This window comes from Nerophis ophidion, linkage group LG08, assembly GCF_033978795.1.
Source record: "Nerophis ophidion isolate RoL-2023_Sa linkage group LG08, RoL_Noph_v1.0, whole genome shotgun sequence".
Taxonomy (NCBI): Eukaryota; Metazoa; Chordata; class Actinopteri; order Syngnathiformes; family Syngnathidae; genus Nerophis; species Nerophis ophidion.
Window position 1 is genome coordinate 37652279 of NC_084618.1, and position 25707 is coordinate 37677985.

Sequence of the window (25707 nt, forward strand, 5' to 3'; positions counted from 1 at the left end):
AGCCATCAACATGTGACGTCATCGTCTGCAACTTCCGGTAGAGGCAGGGCTTTTCTCTTAGCACCGAAAGTTGCGAACTTTATCGTGGATGTTCTCTACTAAATCCTTTCAGCAAAAATATGGCAATATCACGAAATGATCACGTATGACACATAGAATGGACCTGCTATCCCCGTTTAAATAAGAAAATCTAATTTCAGTAGGCCTTTAAATGTTACGTATGTTAAAATAGGACACCAAACATCATTCTTAATGTTTTATGATGGTGACAGTTAGACCATGGAACAGATTATTCTTATGTTCATGATTCTATGAGAAAGAAACGGCTTTTATGACAAATCAAAAGTTGGCTAGCGTCTTTGAATGGGTTGTGTTTCACTGTATTGTTAAACAAATTATCTTGAACAATTATTGTCCTTGAAAAGGCACATTTTTAAACAGAACTATTGTGTAGGCTCACCTCATTCAATACAAAGCTCCTTCAATACCCTCCTGTTTGGTCAGCAGTTGGTGCGGCCCATCGAGAGGGTTCCAGGCGATCCCAGAATGCAGTGTATTGACTCAGGCACTCGGCACTCCCTGGTGGACGGAAACAAGACAAGTTCATGCTGCGAACACGTCGGCAATGCATAAGCAGGACGGCGAAAGCGCCAGGGAAGCGGAAGTTCCCAATCCCAAATACACTCATCTGACAGTCATTTGGGAGCCTAAGCGTGACAATGATTAGTGATTTCACACACTAAAACTGCATCTGCAAACAATATTGGTGTCAGGGAAACCAGATGGCGCTAAACGTTAAGTAAAAACACAGTCAGGCTCTGATGACGTGACAGTTTAAGGGCTGCCAAAAATTGGATTGCGAATCATCAGAAGGCCATTTTAAGCTCTTTAATACTTGCTCTTGTCTGACATTGACACTGTTGTTGTCGCAGAAGCCCTATAAAGCATCTCACCAGAGTGTCTTTGCTTGTGCAACAAGCGGCCAAAAATCAATTTAAGAGTCCCATTTAAAAAACGGCTTTTTAAGGATGATAATGCAAGTTTAAATAATACATTAATGACGGTAGTTGCTTTCAATTGAGAGTGCATTAGGTCACATGAGAGAGACAAAACTGAGCATTTTGGATGTATAGATCGTCCATCCATCCATCCATCCATTTTCTACAGCGTGTCCCTTTTGGGGTTGCGGGGGGTGCTGGAGCCTATCCCAGCTGCATTTGGGCGGAAGGTGGGATACACCCTGGACAAGTCGCCACCTCATTACAGGGCCAAAAACAGATAGACAAACAACAATCACACTCACATTCACACACTAGGACCAATTCAGTGTTGCCAATCAACCTATCCCCAGGTGCATGTCTTTGGAGGTGGGAGGAAGCCACAATACCCGGAGAGAACCCACGCAGTCATGGGGAGAGCATGCAAACTCCCTACAGAAAGACCCTGAGCCCGTGATCGAACCCAGGACCTTCGTATTGTGAGGCACATGCACTAACCCCTGATCCACCGTGTGCTCTGTATTATAGCAATGTTTTTTTTACCACTTCAGACAACACTTGGATCTCCAAGTGCTTCCATAATGAACAACATTAAAATACAGTAGTGTAGTGGGCATAAATATTCATTAAAAACAAGGCACTGAATTAGATCATGAAGGCATCCAGCGTGGGGTTTAAAAGAGAGGGAACGTAACGCAAAAAGAGGGGATGCAAACGCCGCAAGAGAAGCGCGAGGAAGGGCGTGGAAGGGCGTGGAAGTGGAGAGGAGGCGAGCCGAGCGGCGGGACAGATGGAGCGAGAAGACAAGAAAGACAAAGGAGACCGAGCGACAGAGAGCGAAACAGATGGCGACGGAGAAGAGGCAGATAGAAACGCGCTGGGAGGACAACACTGAGTCAGCTGAAGAGACACAGCAGGGGGTGGACGAATAAAAATGTGGGGAAAAAGGAGGGTGGATGAGCGGTTTTAATTCCTGCTAGGAAATGATAACATATGTCACACATGATGTCTTACAGGACAGGATAGGTCACTAAACACAACATTAAACACCAGTTGTTTGGAGAAGTTTGTTGGTACTAACACTGCTTTCAGGAAATCTGAGAACAGTGGGACACTTCCAAGAAGAGCGTACAAACAAACTGGCCTTCAGTGGCTCTAATGCAGTGGTTCTCAAATGGGGGCACGTGTACCCCTGGGGGTACTTGAAGGTATGCCAAGGGGTACCGCTCTACCCACTACGCCATACCCGGGACGGTATGGCGTAGTGGGTAGAGCAGCCGGGCAGAAACCTGAGGGTTGCAGGTTAGCGTCTCACCTATTGACATCCAAAAAATCGCTGCCGTTGTGTCCTTGGGCAGGACACTTCACCCTTTGACCCCGGTGCCGCTCACGCTGGTGAATGAATGATGAATGAATGATTGGTGGTGGTCGGAGGGGCCGTAGGCGCAAACTGGCGGCCACGCTTCCGTCAGTCTACCCCAGGGCAGCTGTGGCTTCAGATGTAGCTTACCACCACCAGGTGTGAATGAATGTTGAGTCCCCCTTCTCCGTGAGCGCTTTGAGTGTTTAGAAAAGCGCGATATAAATCTAAGTTATTATTACGTGAGATTTTTAAAAAATATTCTAAAAATAGCAACAATTCAAAAATCCTTTATAAATATATTTATTGAATAATACTTCAACAAAATATGAATGTAAGTTCATAAACTGTGAAAAGAAATGCAACAACGCAATATTCAGTGTTGACAGCTACATTTTTTGTGGACATGTTCCATAAATATTGATGTTAAAGATTTATTTTTTTGTGAAGAAATGTTTAGAATTAAGTTCATGAATCCAGATGGATCTCTATTACAATCCCCAAAGAGGGCACTTTAAGTTGATGATTACTTCTATGTGTAGAAATCTTTATTTATAATTGAATCACATTTTTATTGTTTTAAGTTATTTGTATATCTTTTTTTCCAAATAGTTCAAGAAAGGCCACTACAAACGAGCAATATTTTGCACTGTTACACAATTTAATGAATCAGAAACTGAGGACATAGTGTTGTATTTTACTTCTTTATCTCTTTTTTTCAACCAAAAATGCTTTGCTATGATTAGGGGGTACTTGAATTAAAAAATGTTGACAGGGGTACATCACTGAAAAAAGGTTGAGAACCACTGCTCTAATGAACCTCTAACGCTTTGTAATCAATGTCGTCGGCCATGTTTTTTGTGTACTTTAGACTTTAAAGGCCTACTGAAACCCACTACTACCGACCACGCAGTTTGATAGTTTATATATCAATGATGAAATATTAACATTGCAACACATGCTGATATGGCCTTTTTAGTTAACTAAATTGCAATTTTAAATTTCCCGCGAATTTCTTGTTGAAAACGGCGCGGAATGATGACGCGTGACGTCACGGACTGTCAGGAAATATTAGCTCAGCACCAGTTACACCAGTTCATCGCATAATTACACAGTAATTTGGACATCTGTGTTACTGAATCTTTTGCAATTTGTTCAATTAATAATGGAGACTATAAAGAACAATGCTGTTGGTGGAAAGTGGTGTATTGCAGCTGTCTTTAGTACCGAGACACAGCTAGTGTTTCTTTGTTTTTAACACAGAGCGGTCAAGCGAACATGTTTCTCTACGTCAACCAGCATGTTTTTGGATGGGAAAATTGTGATATATATCTTACCGGAGACATCATTGGATTATTCGTCCTCCTGCAGTAGCTGATTAAAAGGCAGCTCTGAGCTTGGTTCCTCGGCTTCTCTCTGAGACACTGCGTGTTTGCCGCCATCCGACCTCGAGGTATGTCTTTACAATCTCACTAAAACACTATTAAAACAATAAGCAGATAAAGGATCTTCCAGAATTATCCTAGTAAATGTGTCTAATTACATCTGAAATGCTCACACTGCCGCCACCCAGAGCCGTCTCTTTTTATTTTATTTATTAATTTTTTTCTAGTCCTTCGCTATCAATATCAACATCCACGAATCTTTCATCCTCGCTCAAATTAATGGGGAAATTGTCGTTTTCTCAGTCCGAAAAGCTCTTGCTGCTGGAGGCTTCCATTAAAAACAATGTAAGGACGTGAGGAGCCCTCACCCTTGTGACGTCATCGTCTGCGACTTCCGGTAAAGGCAAGGCTTTTTTATCTGCACCGTCGATCTTCTCTACTAAATCCTTTGAGCAAAAATATGGCAATATCGCGAAATGATCAAGTATGAGACATAGAATGGACCTGCTATCCCCGTTTAAATAAGAAAATCTCATTTCAGTAGGCCTTTAAGTGGCTTATTTCCAACAGTCCAGTTTTCTTAAACGCATCAGAAAAGTAGTTGTCAGTTCAAACTGAGCTAAAAAAAAAACCTAAAACTACTACTACTGGAACTTGGCAGACATGGCTGAAGATGACTACCATGTATCCCACCAAACTCCCGTTGTTTATAATTGTCTGTATAAGTGCCTTGGAACTGGGAAAATTTAAAAAGAGCAGGCTGCATCTTTGACTCAAATTTTCATGTATAATTTCATAGATTTGTTTATGACTATATTAGTAAGTTTGTTGAGGTAAGACTTTGAGGCCCTGTTTACACTAAATGTATGTAAATCACCCCTAGCATATCCGTGTCCACACATGACAATGCCACCGTTTAAGACCCCGACCTCCCTCGGTCGGCCGGCGCAATGCGACCTAGTACGCATGTGGGTAAAAAAAAAAAAATGCGTGCATCATATAGTCACATCTGATGTTGAAGTGTCTATCTGCGACAGTATAGAAAATGGCTGCTCTTGTTGTGAAGAGGAGAAAATGATTTGTGTGGTCTGACGACGAGGTCGAGTTACTCTTAAAAGTGACTCAAGACTATAAAACCTCCATGGAGGCGAGCAATGTTGATTGGGAGTCCTCGCCATCGAAATACGGGGACAGTCTGTCGCGGTTAATCGAGTGCTACCCATCGCCGGTGGAGGCCAGCTTGAACAGCAAGGATTTTCCTCACCAAAATGAGGACATAACCAAAGGTATGTTTTTGTGACAAGGTCATTCTGTCTTAATTTAAAGGCCTACTGAAATGAGATTTTCTTATTTTAACGGGGATAGAAGGTCCATTCTATGTGTCATACTTGATCATTTCGCGATATTGCCATATTTTTGCTGAAAGGATTTAGTAGAGAACATCCACGATAAAGTTCGCAACTTTCGGTGCTAAGAGAAAAGCCCTGTCTCTACCGGAAGTCGCAGACAATGACGTCACATGTTTGATGGCTCCTCACATACTCACATTGTTTTTAATGGGAGCCTCCAACAAAAAGTGCTATTCGGACCGAGAAAACGACAATTTTCCCATTAATTTGAGCGAGGATGAAAGATTCGTGTTTGAGGATATTGATAGCGACGGACTAGAAAAAACAAACAAAAAAAACGCGATTGCATTGGGACGGATTCCGATGTTTTTAGAGACATTTACCAGGATAATTCTGGGAAATCCCTTATCTTTCTATTGTGTTGCTAGTGTTTTAGTGAATTTAATAGTACCTGATAGTCGGAAGGGTGTCTCCACGGGTGTCTTGACGCGCAGTGTCTCAGGGGAGTCGACGGCAGCTATGGACGGCACAAGCTCAGCTTTTCTCTGGTAAGAACTGACTTTTTAAGCACAATTTTCTCACCGAAACCTGCTGGTTGACATTCTGTCGTGTTTCATGTTCTCTTGACCGCGCTCTGATCCATAGGAAAGTTTCACCTCCAGGAATTTTAAACAAGGAATCACCATGTGTTTGTGTGGCTGAAGGCTAAAGCTTCCCAACTCCACCTTTCTACTGTGACTTCAACAATATTAATTGAACCAATTGCAAAAGATTCAGCAACACAGATGTCCAAAAAACGATATAATTATGCCGTTAAAGCAGACAACTTTTAGCTGTGTGTGTGCGCAGCGCTCATACTTCCTAAGAAACCGTGACGTCTTGCGTACACGTCATCATTACACGACGTTTTTATGACGAAACTCCCGGGAAATTTAAAATTGTAATTTAGTAAACTAAAAAGGCCGTATTGGCATGTGTTGCAATGTTAATATTTCATCATTGATATATAAACTATCAGACTGCGTGGTGGGTAAGTAGTGGGTTTAGGTAGGCCTTTAACCACTTCCTATGTGGGCGCGGTCTTTCTGGCACCACTTTCTCTCCAAACTCACTTTATAAACGATCAATAAGTCCATACAAAGCTAAGTGTCGGAGATTGAAGAATTAAGACGGCTGACGTACCTGTGTAAAAATTTGTCCGAGGAGGGAGACCTTAAATGCTGGTTTAGTGTGGCTGCAACGAGGCTCAGGCCAAATAATTCTTTGTTTAAGGGGTTAAACGACTTAGTGTAGACATGGCCTAACACTACCATCATCATCATCATCATCCGCTTCACCTTACAACTTGCTAAGATTGACTAGTACACTTCCTGTCACTTCCCCACCGACACATGAAATGAATACTCTGCAGGCTGACGTCGTGTCTGACAGCTGTTAGCTTGGCCGAGGCAGAAGAATGCAACGTTGCTTTGTACGTGCAAATGTGCATGTGTGTATATTTGTGTGTGTGTGTGTGTGTAACGTCGTAACATACGGGAAATGCCTTCCTCGACCGCAGTCCCACTTTCCTCCACTTCCACATAACTGTCATTCCACAGGAGGAGGGGGGAATGTGATGTGGCGGAATGTTATCGTGTGTGTGTGTGTGTGTGTGTGTGTGTGTCTCTCTCTCTTTCACCCATCAAGATATGGACAGCACCAGTCAAAGGTTTGGAGACACCTTGTCAGTTGATAGCATGAGAAAGTAGCGTACATATACTGTATGGGACATTTACACCTTTCTAGTGTGTACTGCTACAAGCAGTTTGTGTGTGTGCGTGTGCGTGCGTGCGTGCGTGCGTGTGTGTGTGTGTGTGCGTGTGTGTGTGTGTGTGTGCATAACATCAGATGCATCTGTGTCGCAATGTGTGTGACCTTTTGTAACCTCTTGCTGTTGTGTGTCAGCAGTGTTCTGGTGTGTGTGGGCAGCTGTGAAGCATAATGCATTGATTTGTGTGTGTGTGTGTGTGTGTGTGTGTGTGTGTGTGTGTGTGTGTGTGTGCGTGTGTGTGTGTGTGTGTGTGTGTGTGTGTGTGTGTGTGTGAGAGAGAGAGAAAGTGCATCGAAGGGGATGACATCATTACTACACTCGGGCGCTGGCTGATGAGAGGTGGCGAGAGCTTCCTGTCACAAGCTTCTTTTTAGTTTGTGTGATGGCACATAACGCTCTTTCAGATCTTGATTGTTAAAGGGGAACATTATCACCAGACCTATGTAAGCGTCAATATATACCTTGATGTTGTAGAAAACCGATTTCCGAACTCTAAATCTGTGAATTTTGGCGAATTAAACGCCTTTCTATTATTTGCTCTCGGAGCGATGACGTCAGAATGTGACGTCACCTAGGTAGTCAACGCCATTTTCTCAAACACATTACACGCAGCAAGTCAAATCAGCTCTGTTATTTTCCGTTTTTTCGACTCTTTTCCGGTACCTTAGAGACATTATATTATGCCTCTTCTGTGTGTTGTCGGAGGGTGTAACAACACGAACATGGACAGATTCAAGTTGATTTACGTAGAATGTGCATCGATTAGCACATTCTCCGATGCTAACATGTTATTTAGGCTAGTTGTATGTACATATTGCATCGTTATGCCTCATTTGTAGCTATAATTGCATCCAGCCTTTCCCTCCATCCACATTTAATGCCAAACAAACACTTACCAATTGACGGATTTAAATTGCTACAGTATCAAGAGATGCGAAAGTCCCTTGTTTGGTTTTTACCGGCGATGCTACGACAGAGATGGCACAGAGATGGCAAGAATGTCTGGATATTCTGCGACACTCAAAGCAGATGCATTCCCAACGATAAAGTTAACAAAATCACAAAGGTGAGTTTTGTTGATGTTATTGACTTATGTGCTAATCAGACATATTTGGTCGCGGCATGACTGCCAGCTAATCGATGCTAACATGCTATTTAGGCTAGCTGTATGTACATTTGTGGCTGTATTTGCATCCAGCGTTTCCTTCCACCCACATTTAATGCCAAACAAACACTTACCGATCGACGGACTTAAGTTGATCCAGTGTCACAAGATGGGAAACTTCCGATCGTTGGTCTGCACATTTTACCGGCGATGCTAAGGCAAACATGGCCGAATAGCGTCAATAGCTATTCGCTCAATAGTTTCATTTTATTCTTCAATTTCATTTTCGCTATCTGCCTCCATACTCCAACCATCCGTTTCAATACATGCGTAATCTGTTGAATCGCTTAATCCGCTGAAATCTGAGTCTGAATCCGAGCTAATGTTGCTATATCCTGCTGTGCTATCCACCATTTGTTTGTATTGGCATCTATGTGACGTCACAGGGAAATGGACAGTGTTTTCGCAGATAGCGAAAATCAGGCACTTTAAAGCTTTTTTTAGGGATATTCCGGGACGGGTAAAATTTTGCAAAAAACTTTGAAAAATAAAATAGGGGAACTGATTTTTATTGGTTTTAACCCTTCTGAAATTGTGATAATGTTCCCCTTTAAGCTTTTTTTGAATTACAGTTCAATAAAAATAAATTCATACTAAAATAGCATTAACAATTTGTGCTCATACCCGGCTTTCCGCCCGATTGTAGCTGAGATAGGCAACAGCGCCTCCCGTGACCCCAAAGGGAATAAGCGGTAGAAAATGGATGGATGGGGAGCTTGTGCTCAATTTAACTATAATAGAACCGGGAGAAAGCATTAAAAGTGATTTGTGCTCATTTGTGCGTCCAAATGTTAAAGGAACACTTCCCCGGTGGACTGAAGATGATGTAAGACAGGGGTATCCAAACCTTTTCTAGGAAGGGTAGCATGCATAAGAAATATAAGTTTGCAGGGGCCAATTTAATACATGTTGTTCATTCGAGATGCTAAGACTAATAGAAGTCGATCAAAACGTGTTAAGCTATCTGACCAAGACATCCACATATTTGCTCTGTGTTACAGTCAACAAAGCCAATTAGTGTAATATTTATTGAATCTAATACCCATAAGGTATTTATTTTTTCTAATTATTATTTACTAAAAATATTAATATTTTAGACAACGGTCAGAAAATTACTTGAAAATGGTCTATAAAACATAACGCAATATTTTGACCAAACAACCACCATTACATCTTATGTAGACAGACCACAATATAGTGTTTTAAATTTAGAAATAAATCATAATATGAACCTTTTAATGCGCCTTATAATCCGGTGCGCCTTTTGTATGAAAATAAAACCGGAATAGACCCAGTCATTGGCGGTGTGACGTATAATATGGTGCGCCCTAAGGTCCAAAAAATACGGTACCTTTCTGTGCTGCTCTAGCATTAGTGTCTGCTTTGCCAGCTGCTCTGCCAATTAATTCTCCTTAATGCCTGGAACCCATAGGAACCTTAAGTTGGTATTCGCCCGCTCAAACCTGAACAATATTACATTTATGTCTTTAACTATATCTTGTCTGCTTTGCAACCTATAATTGTTAATAGAGATCAACGCTGACATTGAGTCGGAGCAGACCTCCACCCTTTTTAGCTGTTACACTTTCACCCACAGTAGTGCTGCTGTGCTTTGTTGTTCTTTCCTTAACTGCAATTCAGAGCTTTTGTCCTACAAAAGCAAAGCCTGTACATCCTTTGATTGGATCTACTGTATTTTGTACTCAAACGGTCTTCGACCACCACTGCCACACTTCCACTCAGCACTTGACCTATGGCCTTTTTCTGAGGTCACATATCCACCGAAGCCACAGAGAAACAACATTGAGGAGTAACTGTTAAAAGTATCAATATAGAAAACTGCTTTTCTCATGATGCTCCATGCAAAACATTTATATTCAGCTCCCTCACTCTCCCAGCACGGTAACATCACCCTTCTTGTTCGGTGCTGTATTTCAGAGTGACCTCTAAGACTAACCCAGTACTGCATAGTCAATTGCTTACTCCTCAACTGCAATGGCATCTGTGCCAACTCCACCGGTAGTGCAGGAAAAGTTCTTAAATGGTAAATGGGTTATACTTGTACAGCACTTTTCTACCTTCAAGGTACTCAAAGCGCTTTGACACTACTTCCACATTCACCCATTCACACACTGATGGCGGGAGCTGCCATGTAAGGCCCTAACCACGATCCATCAGGAGCAAGGGTGAAGTGTCTTGCTCAAGGACACAACGGATGTGACGAGGTTGGTAGAAGGTGGGGATTGAACCAGGAACCCTCAGGTTGCTGGCACGGCCACTCTCCCAACCGGTGTGGTGCAGTTGGGAGAGATTGTGTTGCATTTCTACAACACAGTCTCAGTGCTTGAGTCTGAACTGGCTCCAATTACTTTAACACTCTATTTGCCTCTGACCCATATACCATACTTACCAACCCTCCCAAATTTTCCAGGAGACTCCCGAATTTCAGTGCCTTTCTCGAAAATCTCCCGGGACAACCATTCTCCCGAATTTGTCCCAATTTCTACTGCTTTTGGAGCTTAGTGCGCAACTGCACACACAACAAGAAAGAGACTATTATATATATATACATATGTGTCTGTTATCCATAGGTTTATCTATAACCCATAAAGTAGGCAGGCACGGAGCTATTTCTCAGTGTGTGTTTATTCCAGCCGGCACCTTAATACACTGACACACAACATCCGGATTCCCATCATGCATTGCTTCAAAACTACGGCAAGTAGTAATGTCCAAAACCATAACAGAGACAAAGCAGAAGAACAAAGAAGAGACAGTCATGGCGAAGACGATTAAGAAGAAGAAGTACGCTTGCAGGGAGCGATGGAAGATTCCAGACTCTGGTGCATTTGATGAAGGCACTTTCGTGCGTGTCAGACAGCACGCATCCATCATCAGAGAGGGTGTTCAGCATGGTTAGAAAGATAGTGACCGAGAATAGAACGAGGATGGACTCACTCCTTTCCTGCAAGTTAAATTTCACAGATGCTGTCCATACCTATGCTCCTTCAAAGGCTGTGCTACTGGCGGCGGCAAAGCATTGCACTTTCAAATACAACAACGAGTAGGAGGGTATGTGTGTGTATATGTGTAAATAAATGAACACTGAAATTCAAATATATATATATATATATATATATATATATATATATATATAGGTGTGGGAAAAATCACAAGACTACTTCATCTCTACAGAACCTTTTCATGAGGGGTTCCCTCAATCATCAGGAGATTTTTAATCTCCTGATGATTGAGGGAACCCCTCATGAAACAGTTCTGTAGAGATGAAGTAGTCTTGTGATTTTTCCCACACCTACATATTGCGCTCTACCACGGTATCGAGCACTATTCTCTGGATAATCCAATCAAGACATATATATATATATATATATTATATATATATATATATATATAGTTTAATTTCACTGAATTCTAGCTATAAATATACTCCTCCCCCCTAAGCCCCGCCGCCCCCCTCCCAGTCTCCTGAATTTGGAGGTCTCAAGGTTGGCAAGTATGCCATATACACAACATCCACAATCTAAAATGGCCCTCACAATAGCTATATAAAACCTTTTCCTGGTTGCTCTGCTGGCGCTCCACTCTTCTCCTGCCATAAATATCATTACATTCAATATTGTTTTACTCCTGGAAACAGTTCTGGGAATGTGAGCATTCCTTGTTAGCCTAGCATCCATCCGCGTTACCCATCCATCCATCCATTTTCTACCGCTTATTCCCTTTTGGGGTCGCGGGGGGCGCTGGTGCCTATCTAAGTTACAATCGGACGAGAGGCATTGTACACCCTGGACAATTCGCCACCTCCTCGCAGGGCCATCACAAATAGACAAACAACATTCACACTCACATTCACACACTAGGGACCATTTAGTGTTGCCAATCAACCTATCCCCAGGTGCATGTCTTTGGAGGTGAGAGGAAGCCAGAGTACCCGGAGGGAACCCACGCAGTCACGGGGATAACATGCAAACTCCACACAGAAAGATCCCGAGCCCGGGATTGAACCCGGGACTACTCACGACCTTCGTATTGTGAGGCACATGCACTAACCCCTGTAACACCGTACTCCCCCACGTTACCTTAAACTTGAACTCATTTACCTGTTCTTTTACTTGGCCATACATTGTCATGGGAGCAAGGACTGTACTTTTCCACATGAACACTATTGTTTTGTCTTACCCACAGAAAACTTAAACCCCGCCCCCAAAAACACAATTTTTCCACCATACTTCTAGAATTTTATTGGCGATATGACAAACATTTCCGCCACATTTTCATGTTCCGCATTTATCTGCGTACAATGAAGCCTCAAATCTGCCTTCAACATTGATCATAAAAGAAAAACTTGGTACATTCTCCACAGCTCGGATCCAACTCTAACCTGAATACACCTATTTAGTAAAAAATATATATTTCATCTCCACGTTCGACCCAATATACCGAAATGATTGGCATATTTATAAGGGGGTGTAACCTGGACCTGGTCTTGCCGTGCCATGCCAAGCAAATTCCTTAAATCAATTCCACCTTGATTGTGATGTAACAAACAAATTTGCTTGGATTTGTATGTGTGCACACTTACCTACATCTAAATTTTAACTTGTGTACAAACATGTCTGGATTTTTTCATTTTCTGGATTCGGCTATTTTTAGTAGGAAATCCACACAGCCCTTGTTAAATGAGGGCCCAGGACTTAGATTTTTTTTTATTTCTTACAAGTTGCATCGATCTCAGCACCTGGGCGCTTTTGTTCTATAGCGGTGTGAACCCTTTTTGTCAGTCATTCACTTTCTTTGTCTCTGTGGGTGGAGGTAGGCCCGCAAGCATATACACAAAGAAAAGTTCAGCCTTATAACTTTCACGTAAAGTAATATAGTCTAATAGAATCTAATCACTTGTTGCTTACTCTATTTTTGACATGTCCTTAAAGTTTCATCAAAATCTGCCCATAATCGTTTTGATATATGATTAATTGTCCATAAATCACATACAAACCTAGAAGGTCCAAACTAAAGAGACGCGTGCCGATCGCACGGGAGCAAAGAAACGAGCTACTGCGCAAGCTTAGCATATAAACAGGAATCTAGAATCATAGAAGCAGGGAATCATCAAACGTAACTGCTGCATGGAAGCAAATAAAAAAGCCAGATTGAGTGTGGCGAAAAGCAGGGAATAAGTAGCTCTCTGATTAGTGCCGAGGAGCAGGTGAGCGTCCCGAACAGTAATCAGAGGCAGGTGAAAACAATTTGCAGTCATAACCCTAAAACACAAACTCAAGGGTGCTCAAAACAGGAACTGAGGGAGTCAAAAACTAAACGGACAATTCTGCATTGGCAGTATTGTTTTGGGTCACAACATAACAACTTAAGAAATGATTCATTGTGACATACTGTAAGCTTATAGGCTACAAAGTGCAGCTGCAGTGCCGCAACAAGAAATACAAACAGCTCAACTTACAAATGATCGCCAAAATAATTTTGCATTCAAGCTATGATTTGTCAGCCAAAAGATGGAGCTAGACATATGATAGGTGTTTGGAAAGATAGACTTGGTTGCGTGCCTCTAATGCCTTCATGGTGTGATTTCATATTTTTTGGGACTTATTCAGATAGCAAATACACAAGAGCAAGTACCAATAGATAAGAAAAGTTGGTTTTGCATATTAGTGTTGTCCCTGCCCCTGACCCAAAACCTGGAGCTAAGACTGTAATGAAAATATTCCATTATATTAGAAACAGCTGGAAATGAATGGAGTGAGGTTCCTCTGGCTGTAAGTGTTAGCATGTCTGTAACTTTGCTCACTCCAGTATAATTGCTTTCAGCTACTGGACTTCTCTCCACAAGAAATCACTCGGCTGGGGTTCCTTTAATTCAGCAATTTTCTAAGTGTGGCCCGAGGGCCATTTGTGGCCCGATGGCCAAGTTTTGATGGCTTGCAGCATATTGTTGAAAAAACAACAAAAGTTAAAAACATATATTAAAAAAAAGCAAAATAATCTGTATTTCACCTGAAAAAAGCTGAAATTTTAGTATTAATATATTTAGTCACATATAACATGGAGCTGACACAAAGTTTTGTCTCTAAATAGCTAAAATATCTGTTTGTCGCATTTTTTAAATAAAAAAATTCTGTATCAAAATGGCCCCTGCATACTTTGAATTTTCATGTTTAGAATATTGGAAACTCTCGAAATAAAATAAATACAATAAAAATACAAACAAAATTTGGTTAGTTTGTTAATTGAAACATTTAAAGACACTAACTTACGTACTAATTACTTAGAATAATTACAACAACAATAATAAACACTGTTAAATGTGTAACTCGACATTAATATTTTTGTACAGGCCAATTTTTTTACACCCTACTTTATGCCGTTATGCAGTTGTATTATCATTATTAATGTTATATTCTAAGAGGGGGGAAACAACAGTAGAAATTTAAGAAAAAAGAGCAAAAACTTGGAATGTAATGAGAAAAAACTGAAAAATAAATAAATAATAATAATAAATAAATAAACTAATAATAATAATATACTTATAGCTTAATATACTTTGAAAAAAAATCAAAATGGCCCCCCACACTTGACTTTTAAGTATGTGGCCATAGGTTGAAAATGTTTAGACACCCCTGCTTTAATTAAAGAACCAAATTGAAGAATTTAAGCTTTGAACATCAGGTTATGACTAAAAATATTGTTATAAAGTCCATCCCAAGTGTATTCGATTGTGCCTTTGTGCGTGTGTGAGTGTTTGTCTGGGTGTGTGCGTGTATGTGTGTGTGTGAGGGCGGTGGAGCGCTATGAAGAGAACCAGTTGGACAGGTACAACTTTCTTCAGTGCTGAAGTGCGTGTGGAGTTTGCTCTCTTTAAGTGTCTCGTTACATCATCAAACACACAAAGAATAAAGGTGCATGCACACCCACACATACACACACGCGCACACCTACTCAATGTCCACAAAATGTGAAACCAACATGTCTTTTGTAACCATTAAGCCAGTCTGTACACTTGATATTTACAGCCAGAGAGCCACAATAACCAATCATGCCCTGCTTCACAAAGTCCCAGAGTACATGTTGGCATCTTTCTCACAAAATGAACCGCAGTTCCCCTGGTACCTGCAGCACTCATGCAGCCCAAGACATATTGTACTTAATTGAAGGCAAGACACAACTATCTTGTTATTCACTTGAGTTGCCATCTGTCTACAGTATTTATGTGTTGGGTTAAGCCATTAATTGTTTGACAGGGCGACCAGGACCACAGCTCCCTCTGTAGCGGTGGCACTCATGCAGCCTTGCCCTGGGATGCTAGTACCACCATGCTTGACTGCAGGACTGGGCGATATATCGATAAATACGATAAATCGCAGGTTTGTCTCTGAGCGATATAGAAAATGACTATATCGTAATATTCGATTATATGTTCTCACACATTTGCTTTAAGCTGCATGCATTACATTACTGGCGTGTCTCACTCCTTCTCGTCTGTCCTTCTCACAGAGACGTAAAATAAGCCCGCCTTCTTACATACGTCACATACTGTTGCGAGTCTAGCGTCACACGCTCTCGCCGAGAACTAATGTTAGCATGGCTAACGTTAGCTGAGGCAGGTCGAGTTGCATTTAGCCAAAGGCATTACATTACTGGCGTTTGTCACTCCTCCTCGTCTCCTTCTCACGGAGATGGAAAACAAGCCCGCCTTCTTACATACGTCACATACTCTTGCGAGTCTAGCGTCATAGCTCTCGCTGATCAGAGAGGTAGCAGAATGGCTAAAATTAGCTTAGGCAGGTCGTACAAGCAGAGCGGAGCGGAGCTTGTGACAATACAAGAGAGAGATGGTGCGAAACTTTTTACAAATGGAGGAAGAACAATAAATGCCCAACATAAAGAGCCGGGGGTCCATCATCTGGGGGTGGTTTGGCTCCAAGTGGGAAGATATTCGGCAGACAACAGCAATATGCTGTTCAATGTATATACTAGGATGATTAACCTGTGTGATGACTGTATGAATTGATTAACGTGGACCCCGACTTAAACAAGTTGAAAAACTTATTGGAGTGTTACCATTTAGTTGTCAATTGTACGGAATATGTACTGAACTGTGCAATCTACTAATAAAAGTATCAATCAATCAATGCAAAGTAGAAGTAGAAGCAGAAGTTGTTGCGATCCGTGACTCAGATCTTCACATGTTTATTTTTCCATCTTTGTTTCATTCTCTTCTGACCCACTTACTTCCTGTTTAGTCCGTTACCGTGGTTACACATTGATTTCACCTGCTCCTCGTTTTCTACACACACCTGGTTCTCCTTGATTTCTCCCTATATAAGCTTTCCTCTTTTCTTTGTTCAGTCTGGGTCCATAAATTTGCCTTTGAGCAACAAGTATCGACTGACTTCACGTACGTATATTCTCGCTAGCTTTTCACACTAAGCCTTTGTTTTATTCCAGCTCTCACGCTGATGAATTGTTTTTCCTTTTTGTGTGCCTTCGTGCCAGTCTTAGTTTTTCTGTTTTCCATTCCTAACTTTTATGCTAGTGCTCTTGGTTTATTTTGTCTGTTAGCTCCAGTCTTTTTGTTCGTAGCCTGCTTTTCTTAAGTTTAATAAATCATTTAAACTTACCATTGCTGTGCACTTGTCGACGCATCCACGGAGGCATTACTATGCCAACCAGTCCTTACAGAAGTGTTACTACAAAAAAGTAGCAACACCATTCATTTGTTCTTTCATTTAAAAAGTCACCCGTGAGAGAATGAAGATAATTTAATGAATACAGTTTTGGTCAATTGACTTAGTTGTGATTTCCTTCTCTGCATGAAAGTTTAAAAGTAGCATATATTAATGCAGTATGAAGAAGAATGTTTTAATGTAGACACATAGAATCACCATACTGCTGTGATTATATGCATCAAGTGTTCATTCAAGGCTAAGGCAAAATATCGTAATATATATCGTATATCGCGATATGGCCTAAAAATATCGCGATATTAAAAAAAGGCAATATCGCCCAGCCCTACTTGACTGTAGACAAGACAATTATCTTCCTTCTAATTTCCATTGCCAACAATTTGGACAATAATGGTTGCGTGTAAATCTGTACAGCTACACAAGCTGTACACCAGGGGTGTGCAAAGTGCCGCCCGGGGGCCACTTAGGGCCTGCCGCTTGAGCGTGTTTTTTATTGGCCCTCGCCCCATTCCAAAAACAATCAAAATGCATTTATTAATAATGGGATATTAGATAATGTACTCCTTTGCTGTGTCAATTATAAAACAAAGCAAAGATGTTGATATTTTGTTCCATCAGCTTAGCATTTTCTTCTGTTCTTCTACATGTGGCCTCCAGTGAAAAAGGTAAATCATGACAAACATTTCAACGTGATGCAAATGTGTTGCAGTGTGTGGGCTGAATCTGCATTCCAACGAAATTGAATGAAAATAGAATAACCCCCTCTATGGATTAACAGCATATTAATATAAGGAGCATCTTTTCACCAAATCCATGTAGGGAGCCATCTATTGGCCCATTAGCTGACGAGCTAGCTGCACGGTCATGCTGGCTGGACGCCGCATGGCTTTTGATATTTCTGAAGCTAAAACTGGACGAGCAAGTTCAGTGTGTGCACTTATTGACAACATGTACACGTCTACTGGATGAACACACGCACACACACACACACACACATACACACACACACACACACACACACACTGGGGGCATAGTGCTCTATGCCTGTTATCCATTCATTATTTCCATTTATTTTCTACCGCTTGTCCCTTCCGGGTCGTGGGGGTGGGGGGTTTGGAGTGGGGCTGGAACCTATCCCAGCTGCTCTCGAGCGGAAGGTAGGGTACACCTTGGACAGGTCGTCAATGCCTGTTATACAATATATATTGTATAACAACTGACAGCGAGTGGGCGGCTCCCGCCATCTGGATGAAACCCTCGCTGCACTTCTGTCTCTCCACACACTCTATGTATGTATGTGTGTGTGTGTGTGTGTGTGTGTGTGTGTGTGTGTGTGTGTGTGTGTGTGTGTGTGTGTGACCCTGCAGGAGCTACAAATAGTAACAGCGTCATGTACAGTCGTCAGGGTGGCTGAGTTCATGTGCGTGATGATGTATGGGATAGGTACAATTTCTATGTGTGTGTGTGTGTGTGTGTAATGTACTGAACAAAGCAAGTGCATCAGGAATTTTTACTTCCTCCAAACCTGCGAGCTGATGTGATGATTTCATTATCAGACTTAGCAGGAGACAAGTCTGCCCCGGTTCCACTTAGTGTGTGTGTGTATGTGTATTTGCCTCTGTGTTTCCACGGCAACCCAAACAAACAAAACAGAAAACTCAAGAAAAACAGACTTGCATAGGTAAAGTAAGCGAGGTGATGAGAGAGTCCACCCTGTCAAGCCGTCAGCTGTTGTTGCCATGGCGAGGAAAAAGCTATTTTGAGTCAACTTGGATGACTTTTTTCCCGCACGAGGCGAAGACACCTGCAAGTGCAAATGGAAAGCATGCAAGCAGTAATAATTAGGTTCACACCCGCCACATGACAGCCAGCTCACGCTGCATACGCACCTAAAACTAGTGTTGGTGTTGTTATTGTTAGTGCATCACACACGCACTATGCCTCTCTTGCTGCAAACATATGGAGAGAACAGTGGATTGTGTGCAAGCGTACAAGATCAAAGTACGTTTGTACAGAAGGCTTATCCTCTACACTTTTTAGACATAAAAATAAAAAAAATTTCAATATGAACAAAGTAATGGAGAACTTTAGTAACTACTTTGTAAATTTTGGATCAAATCAGGAGCAAAGGATACCAGATCCTGGGTCAACAGAGACTCGAGTGACACAATAGACAGAAATCCCAACTCAATGTTCTTAATAATGTGACAAAAGTACAAATAATCTAAATTATAAAGAAATCTAAATCCAAGAATTCAACAGATTGTTATGGAATAAATATGAAAGCAATAAAAAGACATACATATGTGTGTGTGTGTGTGTGTGTGTGTATATATATATATATACAGTATATATATATATATATATATATATATATATATATATATATATATATATATATATATATATATATATATATATATATATATACACATATATATAAATATACAGATATATGTACATACGAATATTACAAATCCAATAACTCAACAGATTTTCAGGGAATACAAATGGAAGCAATAAAAATACATACATACATACATAACAGGTACCAAAATGTTTATGGATAAATTTTGATACTTTTCAAAATAAAAACGACAAAAAGTTTTACTATTGTTCTCATTTCAACAGGAAACCTTACAAAACATTACACATATGTTTCAAATTGCACTCAAACTATTTTACAAACCCTGGTTCCATGAGTTGGGAAATTGTGTTAGATGTAAATATAAACGGAATACAATAATTTGCAAATCCTTTTCAACCCATATTCAGTTGAATATGCTACAAAGACAACACATTTGATGTTCAAACTGATACACCTTTTTTTTTTTTTTGCAAATAATCATTAACTTCAGAATTTGATGCCAGCAACACGTGACAAAGAAGTTGGGAAAGGTGGCAATAAATACTGATAAAGTTGAAAGATTGCTTATCAAACACTTATATGGAACATTCCACAGGTGTGCAGGCTAATTGGGAACAGGTGGGTGCCATGATTGGGTATAAAAGCAGCTTCCATGAAATGCTAAGTAATTCACAAACAAGGATGGGCTGAGGGTCACCACTTTGTAAGCAAATTGTCGAACAGTTTTAGAACAACATTTCTCAACGAGCTATTGCAAGGAATTTAGGGATTTTACCATCTACGGTCCGTAAAATCATCAAAAAGTTCAGAGAATCTGGAGCAATCACTGCACTTAAGCGATGATATTACGGACTTTTGAGGCCTCAGGCGGTACTGCATCAAAAACCGACATTATGTGTGTAAAGGATATCACCACATGGGCTCAGGAAAATTTAATAAAACCACTGTCAGTAGCTACAGTTGGTTGCTACATCTGTAAGTGCAAGTTATAACTCAATCATGCAAAGCCAAACCCATTCATCAACAATATCCTGAAATGGCTGGGCCCGAGCTCACCTAAGATGGACTGATGCAAAGTGAAAAGGTGTTCTGTGGTCTGACGAGTCCACATTTCAAATTATATTTGGAAACAGAGGGCTTGGTGTCCTCCAGAATAAAGAGATTAATACCCAATCGGATTGTTATAGGCGCAAAGTTTAAAAGCCAGCACCTGTGATGGTATGGGGGTGTATTAGTGCCCAAGGCATGGGTAACTTACACATCTGTGAAGGCACCATTAATGCTGAATGGTCCATACAGGTTTTGGAGCAACATATGTTGTCATCCAAGCAACGTTATCATAGACGCCCCTGCTTATTTCAGCAAGACAAGTGTTACAACAGCGTGGCTTTGTAAAAAAAGAGTGCAGGTACTTTCCTGGCCCGCCTGCAGTCCAGACCTGTCTCCAATCAAAGATGTGTGGCGCATTATGAAGCATAAAATACGACAGCGGAGACCCCGGACTGTTGAACGACTGAAGCTCTACATAAAACGAGAATGGGAAAGAATTTCACTTTCAACGCTTCAACAATTAGTTTCCTCAGTTCCCAAACGTTTATTGAGTGTTGTTAAAAGAAAAGGTGATGTAACACAGTGGTGAACATGACCTTTCCCAACTACTTTGGCACGTGTTGCAGCCATGAAATTGTAAGTTATTATTATTTGCAAAAAAAAATTAAGTTTATGAGTTTGAACATCAAATATCTTGTCTTTGTAGTGTATTCAACTAATATGGGTTGAAAAGGATTTGCAAATCATTGTATTCCGTTTATATTTACATCTAACAGAATTTCCCAACTCATATGGAAACGGGGTTTGTAGAAGATTGGAATTAAACGACGTGACGTTGCTAGATTTACGAGCAGAGAAGCATGTTCGGCAATACACACACACAAACGCACGCACACACACTGAGTATTTACAAGCAGAATCAGTCAGTATGTGTCCAAGCACTAAATTAGCCCGATTTCTCAAATAGTTTGGCTCTAAAATATCATCCAACAACCAATGGAAACATCTAATCCGACCGTGTTCTTTTTTTGAAAAGTCAGACTAACACACTTGGATTATACGATTGCAAACCACATCACTTAAGTGGGTGTGTGCCACCGGAGAGGACCCTTTGTATCAACATGCGCCAGCCTCCACACGCTGGACATAACCCGGAAGTAGACACAATTCAATAAAAAAGTAGCGACAATTGTCATGAAGATACTTTGTATTTGCCTTACAAATTAGAAGAACAGAACATTTTGAAGTGCATCCATGGTAGAAACAGAAACAGATTTACTTAAAGGGGAACATTATCACAAGACCTATGTAAGCGTCAATATATACCTTGATGGTGCAGAAAAAAGACCATATATTTTTTTAACCGATTTACGAACTCTAAATGGGTGAATTTTGGCGAATTAAACGCCTTTCTGTTTATTGCTCTGGTGGCGATGACGTCAGAACGTGACATCACCGAGGTAATACACCCGCCATTTTAATTTTCTACACATTACACACACGGGTCTCAGCTGTTATTTTCCGTTTTTTTTAGTATTTTCTGGAACCTTGGAGACATCATGCGTCGTCGGTGTGTTGTCGGAGGGATTCAAGTTGCACCGAAGATGCGAAAGTGTCTGCCGCCAGACCCCCATTGAATGTGCTGTAATGTCTTCACATTTGACCGGCGATGACGGACATGACACAGAGATGTATGGATGAACTGCAGATGCATTTGCAACGATAAAGTCAACAAAATCACAAAGGTAAGTTTTGTTGTTGACTTATGTGCTAATCAGACATATTTCGTTGCGGCGTGACTGCCAGCTAATCAATGCTAACATACTACGCTAATCGATGCTAACATGCTATTTACCGGCAATGACAGACATGGCACAGAGATGTATGGATAACCTGCAGATGCATTTGCAACAATAAAGTCAACAAAATCACAAAGGTGAGTTTTGTTGATTTTGTTGACTTATGTGCTAATCAGACATATTTGGTCGCGGCGTGACTGCCAGCTAATCGATGCTAACATGCTATTTACCGGCGATGCTAAGGCAGACATGGCACAGAGATGTATGGATAACCTGCAGATGCATTTGCAATGACAAAGTCAACGAAATCACAAAGGTGAGTTTTGTTGATGTTGTTGACTTATGTGCTAATCAGACATATTTGGTCGCGGCGTGACTGCCAGCTAATCGATGCTAACATGCTATTTACCGGCGGTGCTAAAGCAGACATGGCACAGAGATGTATGGATAACCTGCAGATGCATTTGCAACTATATTAGGTTTCCTTCCACCCACAATTAATGCGAAAAAAACACTTACCAATCGACGGATTTAAGTCGCTCCATTATCACAAAATGCGAAAGTCCTGATCGTTTGGTCCGCACATTTTACCGGCGATGCTAACGCAGCTATTCAACAATGCTATGGCTATGAATAACGTCAATAGCTATTCGCTCAATAGCTTCAGTTTCTTCTTCAATACTTTCTACTCCAACTATCTGTTTCAATACATGCGTAATCTGTTGAATCGCTTAAACCACTGAAATCCGAGTCTGAATCCGAGCTAATGTCACTATATCTTGCTGTGGTATTCCCATTGTTTGTTTACATTGGCAGCACTGTATGACGTCACAGGAAAATGGATAGTGGTTTCGAAGATAGGGAAAATAAGGCACTTTAAAGCTTTATTTAGGGATATTCCGGGACCGGTAACATTTTGAAAAAAACTTCAAAAAATACAACAAGCCACTGGGAACTGATTTTTATTGTTTTTAACCCTTTTGAAATTGTGATAATGTTCCCCTTTAAGAATGTAGCTGAGAAAATGTAAAATGTTGGCTTAATTCAGACTCCTCAGCGATATACGAATGAGATGAAAGATAATGAAGCAGGTATATAAAAGGCAAAATATAAGCCGTGCACAAACCTCTTCACGCTGCATTTGTGCATATATGATAATAGCTTCAACATAGAGGCAACTTGTTTTTCTACTCTATTGGTACTTTTATGCCAAAATTGTTCTTAGGGCTAGTATTTTACCGGCTCATGATGTGTAAAGATTCGATTTTTAACAAACTCTCATTCACTTAGAAAAAAATGAATTTTTTAACAATTCTTATAATATTAATTTTAATTGTGTCTAAATATGTTTTTAACACGTAAAAAAGTGACACACTAATATGTCCACAATTATTATTATTTTTAAGAGACTGTTTATAGCAGGATGATTTATATCTCTGCAGGAATAACATTTTAAAATGATTTTTAAAAAAGGAAATTCAGTTATAGCTGTTTTTCACTGCACCTTCTGCTTATTTTAAAGGCAAACATATATTTTTCTACGTGGTCACATCTAAATGAAATTGGTGACTTTATCATGAAAGTGCTACTAGAGCAGGAAGATTGGCACTGTTTGTTCCGTCATAATTCTACCTAATGACTTGTTTTCAGTCCCAAAAAGCCCAAACAGGAAATAGCTGTGACACACACACACACACACACACACACACACACACACACACACACACACACACACACACACTAGGGACCTGAACTGTACAAACATATGTCTGGTATGCACAAATTTCTCACGCATATCTCATTTGACTGCAGTTTCAACTAAAAGAAGAACTAATCTGGTTCGCATTCTCATAAATAAGTGGCCCAATGATGTATAGCAGCGATACTTAGGCAGAGACATCAGCAGGACAAAAGACAGTGGGAAAATAAGTTAGATGGGTCGTTGATAAGCGAGCAGGAACATTTGCATGATCAATTATCTTCGCAATGGAGGGCAGAGGGGGTGTCTGCTGTCAAAGATAAACCCCGGGTGATAAACGATGGCAGCGTGAGGAGCTTTTATAGTATTTTCCAGGGTGCGTGGATGCTTATACGGCGCGCTGCGTGCTAACGTGACCTTTGGCGAGGGTGTTTATTTGATGCTCGTAAATATAAGCGCCTACTTTGGTCACTCCTCAGTGTCCAAAGACCACGGAGGCGGGGAAGAGGATGGAATTAGCCACGTTGCCACGTTCACTCCGCAGCCGTCTCTACGGGGGCAAGATGTGGAAAAGCATCCGCCGACTCACCACTGGGGGATCGTCGCTCAACAGTAAATAATGAGTGTCTTAATTCACAGGGGACATAACTACAGTCGATAATGTTTACTTGATATGTCCCAGCACCACTGGAATAAATCAGCTTTCTTCAGTGAAAGAAAGAAGGGAAAAGAGCACTTTGATAATTCAACTGCTTCTTCCTAACTGTACTCACGGAACAAAGGCGCTGCATTCCACGGATTTGCAAACATTCGGATTTGTTTACTACCCAACAGTCTAAGTGCTACTGACACTCAGAAATAAGATTTTGAATTGACTGAAAAAGGAGGATTGCTTTTATAGCTTTGCCTGTATTTTGTCTTCAAAATAACTACCGTATTTTCCGGACTATATAGCACACCAGGAAAAAGCCAGACCCACTAAAATTTAGAAGAAAAAAATTAAAGTTTGTCATATATTATCCGCACCGGACTATAAGCCGCAAATACGTCCATCCATCCAGGTGGGAGGAAGCCGCAGTATTCGGAGGGAACCCACGCAGTCACGGGGAAACTGAAAACTCCACACAGAAAGATCCCGAACCGGGATTGAACTCAGGAATACTCAGGACCTTCGTATTGTGAGGCACATGCATTAACCCCTGTCCCACCGTGCTGCCCGCCGCAGATACATATGTTATGAAATTAGTTATTTACACAGAAAGCATATCCATCCATCCATTCATTTCCTACTTTGATTGATTGATTGATTGATTGATACTTTTATTAGTAGATTACACAGTACAGTACATATTCTGTACAATTGACCACTAAATGGTAACACCCGAATAAGTTTTTCAACTTGTTTAAGTCGGGGTCCACGTTAATCAATTCACTGCTTATTCCCTTTGTGTTAATGTTTATTTACATACCTTAATTGTTTCCAAACTTTTACCATGAATTGATTAGTGTGGACCCCGACTTAAACAAGTTGAAAAAATTATTCGGGTGTTACCATTTAGTGGTCAATTGTACGGAACATGTACTGAACGGTGCAATCTACAAAAAAAAGTTTCAATCAATCAATGCCTGTAGAAAGGCAGGAAATGGCTGATGAACAAAACAGACGTCATCGTATTTATTTATTTAGGAATTATAATGCGTTATAAATCTATTCTAAGGAGACAAATAAAATCATACATAATAATTTTAAAATATAACTACGACAACTTCAGATTGTTTTCTTTGTTTTACTTCTGCCCAAATTGAACAAGCACATTCTGAAACTGTACATATCACAAAAAATCCTCGACAAAACACTTCAAGTTAGTTGAAAATTCTGAGGAAAAAAATGGTGCAGTTTCAAAAACACAGTTAAGAACACAATGAATTTACTCTCAACGTATCTACAAAGCAATTCAACTTTAAGTCATAACCCATCTAGGATTATACAAAACACAAAATAAA

The 25707-nt window shown here is 40.6% G+C and overlaps 1 protein-coding gene across 3 annotated transcripts in view; it reads right to left on the reverse strand.

Annotated features, from left to right (window-relative positions):
* atxn1a (ataxin 1a) overlaps window positions 1-25707 on the reverse strand; it is a 158996-nt gene that overhangs the window by 51235 nt on the left and 82054 nt on the right. For all 3 annotated transcript variants that reach the window (XM_061908488.1, XM_061908489.1, XM_061908490.1), the window contains one exon: window positions 461-579. The gene's annotated coding sequence lies outside the window, so the exon portion shown is untranslated. The remainder of the gene's footprint in view (window positions 1-460; window positions 580-25707) is intronic.